Source organism: Meleagris gallopavo, unplaced genomic scaffold (assembly GCF_000146605.3).
Source record: "Meleagris gallopavo isolate NT-WF06-2002-E0010 breed Aviagen turkey brand Nicholas breeding stock unplaced genomic scaffold, Turkey_5.1 ChrUn_random_7180001956088, whole genome shotgun sequence".
NCBI lineage: Eukaryota > Metazoa > Chordata > Aves > Galliformes > Phasianidae > Meleagris > Meleagris gallopavo.
In genome coordinates, this window is record NW_011216685.1 from 1 (window position 1) to 8769 (window position 8769).

General features: G+C 40.6%; 1 long non-coding RNA gene across 1 annotated transcript; it reads left to right on the forward strand.

The window, feature by feature from the left end:
- Nucleotides 1–6: 6 nt before the first annotated feature.
- On the forward strand, nucleotides 7–5208 carry LOC116217805. The gene is made up of 2 exons (XR_004162512.1): nucleotides 7–2863; nucleotides 4805–5208. It is a non-coding gene; the product is annotated as an uncharacterized LOC116217805 (long non-coding RNA).
- The last annotated feature ends 3561 nt before the right edge of the window (nucleotides 5209–8769 follow it).

Here is an 8769-nt window from a genome sequence, read left to right on the forward strand (position 1 = left end):
CTAAATGTTACCACGTATGTGGAGAGAGAGAGAGAGAAATGAGATATGTATACATATGTATATAATTCATTTTTTTCCCAATAGCCATCTAAAATGTGTATCTCAGTATGTAGGAAGTTCACTTGCTTTCAGAATGAAGATAGGCTGTTCCTAATACTACCTTAAGAGAGAAACAATGCATTAAAAGATAATTTTGTGCTGTAATGAGTCATTCATAGTGGGAACCTCAATTCTTACTTGTTTATATCTTTTTAACCATTTCTGAAAGCAGCTTCTCAGAATGCCTAGTCAGATAATTGCTACCAAAATGTAAATTAATGTTTAACACTGTCTGCATACTGCATTTCATATGTAAATATGCATATTTGATTTTATGGGTGGGATTTTTCTTATCAACTTAAGACACCTAAACTGAAACCTCTAAATTGTGAGAGTGTTGCAATATTATTACAGTATGTTCAGTCAGGGGTCTTTTGCACCTGTTTTGAAGAGAAGGCATAAACAACATGAAGAACTAAAGTTTTGAAATGGCAAATGAATATAACTTTTTTAAAACAGCTTTGAAGCACTAAAATGTGTGTGTTAAATTATAGCTCTGAATAGGTGCTATGCATTAGAGTAATAATTAGTAATTAATTAGTAATATTTGGAGTTTTATGCTCTTGTAATTTTCAGTAGTCACAGATGGATAGAAACATAACACAAATCTGAAGAAATTGGTAAGGATGGATGACATTAAGCCATAGCTTTTAATAAAACAAAAATGTATTTCAGCATATTTTTAACAATACCATGTTCAAAAAATGTTGTGTTCTACCTGATCTGTATTCTGAGTTGTTTTATACTTATTTTTCTTTTTGGTTGCTGCTACAAGGACAACAGTACTATTTTTGAGAAAGATCATTGTTTAAATAAACATTTTATTCAAATTTGTATATATTATGTACTTACACTGTAGCATGATTCAATCATATTTTGTAGAATATTCTGCATCAGATGAGCGTAGTCTACGTTATCTCCTTCAGTTCTTAATGACTCCATCTTTGCTGTGGTTGTCAAAACTTCTGAACTTTGTCTTTTTAGATAAAACCTGCTGAAATTACTCTTGGCCACATTTGTTACTAGTACTGCCAGTACTAGAAATACTCGAATAGTTTTTGGTATACAGCAGACACTTTATCGCAACGTTCAAAAGTATTCATATTACGTTTACATTTTTCTGTCTTCACTTTGACTAAAATCCTGTGACAAGCCGACTACTTAAAAAGCAAAAATGTGAGGATGGAAGCTGATTCCTGTTTTGTGGACTAGAACTGACATGCCTTTTCAAGAACAATCAGCCTTCTCAGAGTCTTAAGAGATTTTGAGAGATGGAAATAAAAACTAACCGGTATGCGTTGAGCTTGTGATCCATTTTTGATTTGATAATACAAAACTGAACTTTCAAATAAAATCAAGCTTTTTGGCTGAGGACAAATGAAGAGGTTGGATTCCATTGCAGCATAATTGTTTTAGAGTTTGAGGTAAACCTATGAAGGTAGACAAGTAACTGATCAGCGTTAATACAGAAGGTTGTAGAATCCATGCTGACTCCTTCCATTTTAGATCTTCCTGAAATAGAGTCTGTTAAGGTGCTTAAATTCTCAGTACTCTTTGCTGATAAATGTATGGACAAGCCTGTTTTAGTTGTTTTGCAGCTTTGCTTGGATGACATGGGACTCTTTCACTAATTTCTTCAGATGCTGGAGTGAGTCTGGGGTCTTAATATACAACAGGAAAGATATTTAGGATACTGTGAGGTGAATCAAAAGCATAAGGGCTTCTATCCTGAACTATGGCAATGAGGCACAGACTCAGACATGAACAATCCAAATCATTTATTATAGGCTCCCACATAACCTCTATACATTCACAAGATTCCTTTTGAGCTTTCCCATCCACGGTTACAACTTTTCCATCTGCCTTTACATGTCAATAAAGTATTGCACAAACACTCCTTAGTCATGCATACAAGTGCTTATCCAACCAGAGCCATGGACTGTTCCTTTGGCTTTTTTCTTCTTCTAGAGCTGGCCTTGGTTCTCAGCATTGCTTCCTCATGCTGTTTGTCTTGCTTCACAACTGCTGCTCTGAATAGTCTTTCTTGTATTCTCACCATTCCCCCTTTTTAATTTATTAGCAAACTATCACCACACTATAAAATAATAGCACTAATTATATTAATAACATACTAATCATAACTCAATCAAGGCCTTGAATGATAACACACTAAACATAAGAAAAGAGTTACATAGAAGGTCATGATTTTTTTAGCTGATATGTGCACACTCACACAGGCAATCTTAGACAATTCCATGAGTGGGAAATGGAAGCTCCCTAAGCTAATATGCTATTACTTATTAACTCCTGAGAGACAGGAAACCACCAGAAAGGAGAGAGAAGGAACATGCCGGCATTGAATGTGATAGGCAGTGCCAGCAGGACATTCCCTGCTTCAAAGTGCACTTGTCTTCTGTCACCCACAACAGACTCTCTCCTGTTTTTATTCTTTTCAGGGCCTGCATTGTTTTTTCCATTTGTACTCCACATCCCGGTGACCAGTGTGTGATGCAGAGCCCAAGCGGAACAACTGCTCAAAAAAAACAAACTATTGAAGCTAGCTCTCTCTACAAACAAAACACATGCAGAAAGTATTCACAGTCACAGCTGCTTATTCCCATGGTTTCTTGCTGACCAGTGTGAGAGTGTTGCCATCTGCTCACTGACATATTACTAACTGGATCCATATTGCCCAACTTGTCATTAACTTGAACAAGCTTTGTTAATCACAACTCTTACACAGGATATAATGCAAAGAATACAGGTAAAAGGGACACAAAAATTGACACATTAGCCCTAACTTAATTAGTTTCTGAATCCAAGGGCCCAGGCATTGAAACCACACATTGAACCACCCCCATGAATTTCCCACACGTAATTTCTGCACACCTTTCTGCAGTTCCTGAATACTCTCATGGATGGAGGTGGAAAGATCTGATAACTTCATGCAGCACAGTCCTTCAGTGTCTTCACAGCCACGTCCTCATATGAGAAGTAGGAAGCCAATAGCAGCTCTGTTCTGCAGTGTGCTGTGACAAATTGAGTCGACATCCTGTAACAGGCCTGAAAGTGCTTGTGAGGTTGCATTAGTCTGTTTGCTAAGCCAACATCCTAGCTTATTTAAACTAATGCTTTAGCAGCTGCTACCCCTGGAGTGAAGAGTGATGCAAACATAATTGATTCCCAGTTCCAAAATTTAATCTTCTCTTTGCAATCAAAAGCATGAATATTTCTTCAGGTTCTACCATTATTTTGGTGTTTTGCAAGGATCACAGATTTGTCATTAATAAGGTCAACCTGCCCAAAGAGTAGGGCCCTCCTTTAATATATGATGGAATGGTTGGCCATGTGCAATCTGCACATATTAAAAATACTCCTTGGGGTAACTGAAGGTCTAAATTACTAGATATTGAAATATTTGAAGATGTGTAATTATGCAAGGGTGATGCATTTCTATACGCCACCATTGTAGCATTGACTGACCATGAAAGAGATTGATTGTTATAATGATTGAAAAATATGCACCAATCCCTTTTTACTGATCTCAAAAGTTCTGGCTCCTATGGGGGTAGTGACACTGGGGGCGAGTAGGGAACCCACTGATCCATTTCCCTCCCCAGACCTTCTCTTCCTGCACAACTGAGGAAGCACTAGTAGTGTGAGCCAGTTGTTCCCATATCCCTTGATCAAGGGGAAGTCCTACCAGGCACATAGTAATGGGGAGTCAGGGGATGATATTGATAAGCAGAGCGTGTTCTGTCCAAAGTCGCTGGCAAGCGTAACCCACACATTAGTCTTAGCTGTGAAGGTACCCATACAGCATTCATGATGATAGTGCAGCAGATGAAGGTGATGTCAACAAATGAGGTTGCACTGCCCTTCCTGGAATCCATCACGGTCCTGCACCTATACAAATAAAACCATAACCTCTCCCCCAAATTATCAGTGGGAAAAGGCCTTCTCATTGACCTGATTCCAGATTCTTTACTAGTACAGTAGCTTTTCCATTAATATTCATTCTTTCCTTGTTTACTGAAACAAAGTGACGGGCTATCAGTGGTCCTCCGTCATCACACCATTGATTTAAAAAGCTCAATACATATATAGCTTTAGCAAGCCTTTCTGCTGGAAGTGCTTTCTCCATTCCCTCTTTTTGCTTAAGTAGCATAGCCTTAAGGGTGCTGTGGGTATGCTCAACTATGGCTTGTCCCGTAGGTGAATGTGATATGCCAATGAGATGTTTAATTCCCCATGATTGTAATACTATCTGAGATACCTCTCCCAGGCCATATCTTAATAGTTTTTGGTCCCCCAAAAATTGCAAAGGCCAGAAGAAAATGTTTGCAGATGTTGCAGGCCTTTTCCCCAGTATGTGCTGTCACTGCTACGGCTCTGGAAAAGGTATCCACGGAGATGTGGACATATTTAAGTCTTCTGAATTCAGGGATATGTGTGACATCTGTCTGCCATAATTTCAGAGCTGTTAGGCCTCGGAGAATAACCCCATGCAATAAAGGAGGTGTCATCTGTTGGCAATCAGGACATACTGTAATTATCACGCCTGAGTCAAGCTAAGGCCATAAGACTTTTGCAGCGTCTTAGCATTCTGGTGAAAAAAGGCGTATGACAGTCGAGCCTCTTCAAATGAATTGGGAAGAACAAAATGCAGCTAACTGATCCGCTTATTTGTTTCCTTCTGTTAAAGGTCCTGGCAAACCGGTATGTGATTGGATGTGTATTATAAAATATGGTTCCTATGGAGAGACACAAAGACTATACAGCAGCATGAACAGTTGGTAATTAGAAATGTCTCTTAGATATGATCCTTCTATTCTGGTCACTATTCCTATAACATAGGCTGAATCAGTGACGATGTTAATTAGACTGGACCACTTTTGAAATACTCTTACAACTGCAGCTAATTCTACAATTCGTGGAGAGCCTTTAATTGTCTAAATATCCAACTGCCATCAGCCGGATGTGTCCTGCCATACGATTACCGACTGACCTGTTCTCCCTGACCCATTTGTGAATACAGTCAAGGTGCTTAAGGGTACCAAGGAACATTTTGGCATTTCCTGCATATTAAAATGCATTTGTAGCAAGTTATGCCCTGGTGGGTGTATTGATGTTGCCTGGGTGAATTCCTCCACTGCTACCTGAAAAGGCAGTGAACATTGGGACAGCCGTTGTAACATGTTTATAGACACAGGTAACATAATTATTGAAGGTTCAGCCCCACTTAGCAATAACAACCTTTGTCTTCCTTGCGTAACAAGAGCAGAAATCATTTCAACTTTTGTGGTGATCATTTTGGAAAACTGATGTGGCAAAAAGATCCATTCCAGTTAAAAGAGGATCCTGCGAAGTATTATTTCACTGAAAGAGAAGAGCATAAGGCTGAAAATCTGGATTCAGTATTATTAAGTGGAATGGTAGGGCAGGGTCATACCGCTGAGCTTGTCACTGCGACATAGTTGAGGCAACTGCAAAGTGATCTTTTGGAATTTAAAGCTAGATTGCCCTGATAACTGAAATAATGGGAGCAGGGTTTCATTAGATATTCCCAGCAGAGGCCTGATCCAATTTATAGTCCCTAACATCCTTTGCGTATCATTTAAAGTTCGAATGTCCAAATCCAGTTTAAGGCGTTGGAACGATAGTCTGAATTTGTAATTCACCATCCCAAATACTTCCCTAGTGAACTCCTGTGGACCTTTTTCTGGAGCTACTTCTAAACCACAGCTTCTTATGCTGTCAATGACTACAGCTATGGCATGTCATATTTCTTCAGTCGACTTGGTTGCCACAAGAATGTTATCCATGTAATGATAACAGCATTAAACAGTTTTTGCCTCTGAGGGATTAAGGCTCTGGTAACAAACCACTGAGAGATCATGGGGCTGTTTTTCATGTCCTGAGATAATACCATCCAATGATACTAGTTGGTTGGTGCTGACAAATTTACAGAAAGGACATAAAAAGCAAACTGAAGAGTATCATCGGGATCCAGAGGGATGTTGAAAAAGCAGTCTTTTAAGTCAGTAGTGAGCCAGGCGCCATGAGCAATCACAGCCACATCAGGACCTGTGTCCAAAATCCCTGAAACATCAAATCTTTGTGGGAGGTTGCTTGATTCGGCATACAGGTTAAGGTAGTTTGAGCATCTAAGACCTTTTGGGTCCATAACATTTTGAAGGGCCCCTGTAGATCCAAACCCTGTAGCCTCCCTGTCCACATGTGAAGCTGGCACCAACAGTGCCCAAAAGTTGAGCAATATATGTTCTGGTACTTCACATGGGAGCATGGGTGCCCAGGCCATAACTTTAATCTCTCCAGTATAAATCAGTATCTGTAAGTCCAGATAACACAAAAAGATCTTGCACTGGGGCTGATGAATGCCCTAAAAGCAAAGCGTTCAGTCCATTTCCCAATGGACCAGTTACTCCAGTGACCACTGCTCGCACTACCTTGGAATTAAGGGTTACTGGTTTGGAGGTGGCCAGGTCCACTCCCGTGCTGTCATGGGTCCAGGAGTATAAACGGGGGATGTTGGAATCAGTTGTGGTGTTGATGTCTGCACTGGGGCTACGTGTCATCATGCACCTCCACCGTGCGCTCCGACTCCCGTTTCACTGCACGGATTGCCCATCCTTTACAATACCTTGAACAGACTCCCAGTCCCGGGGGCCCAGGGGCCTCTTTATTAGGAAACTTCTGGGGTTAAATAACCTGGTTGCTCACACGTGCAGCAGACTCGTAAACCTGTGGCCCTGCCTGTGGCAGGGGGGTTGGAGATTCATTATCCTTGAGGCTCCTTCCAACCTTGTGATTCTGTGATGACTGCGTCACGGCGAGTGACAGCGGCGCGGCGAACGTTGAGGGGGGTGTTGTGGGCGGCCATGGGTCGGGACAATCCGGAGCGGACCGCGGCCGCAGGGCTGCCGGTGCCTCCCTGCAGCGGTGGCAGCACTCTCTGGGAGCCACCATTTTCCTTCTCCCCGGCGAGGGGAGGAGTTGAAGTCGCGAATCGGATCCGGCAGGAGCTGCTTCCCGCACCGAGAGGCAGTGTGAGGGGAATGGTCGGAAGAATTTGTCCTTCCTCGTCGAATTTTTGTGAGCGCTTCTGATATTTTGCTCCAAACAGATAAAAGTTTAGCAGCTGTTTTATCAGCAGGAGAGGGATTAAGTTCTTTCTCCAGGTTCCTAGGCCCGCGATTCAGAGGATTGTCTGACCCATCCCACCGACTGTTTAAGGTCGCGCCTAACCATGGAGATGCCGCAGATTAAACAAGGCTGCCGAACCAGTATGTTTCTTTAAAGTTTCAAAAACAGTTCTCCACGGCCCTGAAAGCCTTTGCATTACAGTATCTGAGCAAGTAGCAGCATCCCAGAGTCTCATGCCAATTCTATCACAAACTGCTCCATCAAAAGACACCAGATTTCTGAAACTCAGACACATTTTTGCTTATCTATTTAAGAAAAGTAGCTAATGCTGAGGTAGGTGCAGTTCGATTCTGAAATTTTAAAATTCTCTGTAATACTTCAAGATTTACTCGTTGCTCCTTCATTACTGAGCTCCCCATAGTTCCCCAAATCCACTCCAGTATTAAAAAGGGGTCACTGAGAGTACCATCCCACTTCACATGATGCTTCTGCAGAATACCCTCCATCATCTCGTAAACTGCTTTACATTCCTTGGACATTTCCCCATCCATAGTTCCCCACTACTTGCTGCTGCTTCCCCAGAGATGATATTGCCATACGGTCAATCGTACTGGCAGACTGAAGTTGAATGGGGCTTGCCAGCAGTCGCCACATAAGCTGATTCAAGTCCCTGATACAGGGTGCCATTTGTGGCAGTCAGGCACAGACTCAGATGTGAATGACCCAAATTGTTTGTTACAGGTTCTCACATAACTTCTATACATTCACAAGATTCCTTTTTGAGTTTTCCCATCTGCTCTTACAACTTTCCCATCTGCCTTTACATGTCCACAAAGTATTTCACAATGCCATGCATACAGGTGCTTATCCAACCAGAGCATGGGCTGTTCCTTTTGCTCTTTTCTTCTAGAGATATCCTTAGTTTTCAGTATTGCTTTCTCATGCTGTTTATCTTGCTTCACAGCTGCTGCTCTGAATGGTTTTTCTTATGTTCCCACACTGAACTTCAGTATTTTATATTGAAAACAAAGATCTACATTCTTACTTTTAATTCAACTAATTTACTTATTTCAACCTGCCACCTATTTGGACAGAGTTTTAAGTAAGTGGAAGCATCAGGATGGTAAGTGGTGATTTAATAACATACATACTCATTCTTTGTAAGATTATACACTAGTTGAGAAAGAATGCATTTTAACTATAGTAAGGAGCCATTTAGTGAAATTGTTCTGATTAAAATTATTTGCAGTATAGAGGGATTGAGAATTTATATTTGGAAAGTATTTTTGCTTAAGAAAATGTCTTTTTTTTTGTTTTTAACTGAGTCATCTGTTGTCCATGCATGTTTAAAAATAGTTGATTGTTATTTGTATGAGTTCATTTTTTAATACAAAAAACAACAGATGACTTTTCTGGTTTTTTTATACTAAATGTTATTTTTGGATAGGTGGTAAAATGCGTAAGGAAAGAATTAAGAAGAAGTATGGCTGAATAACTTTGATT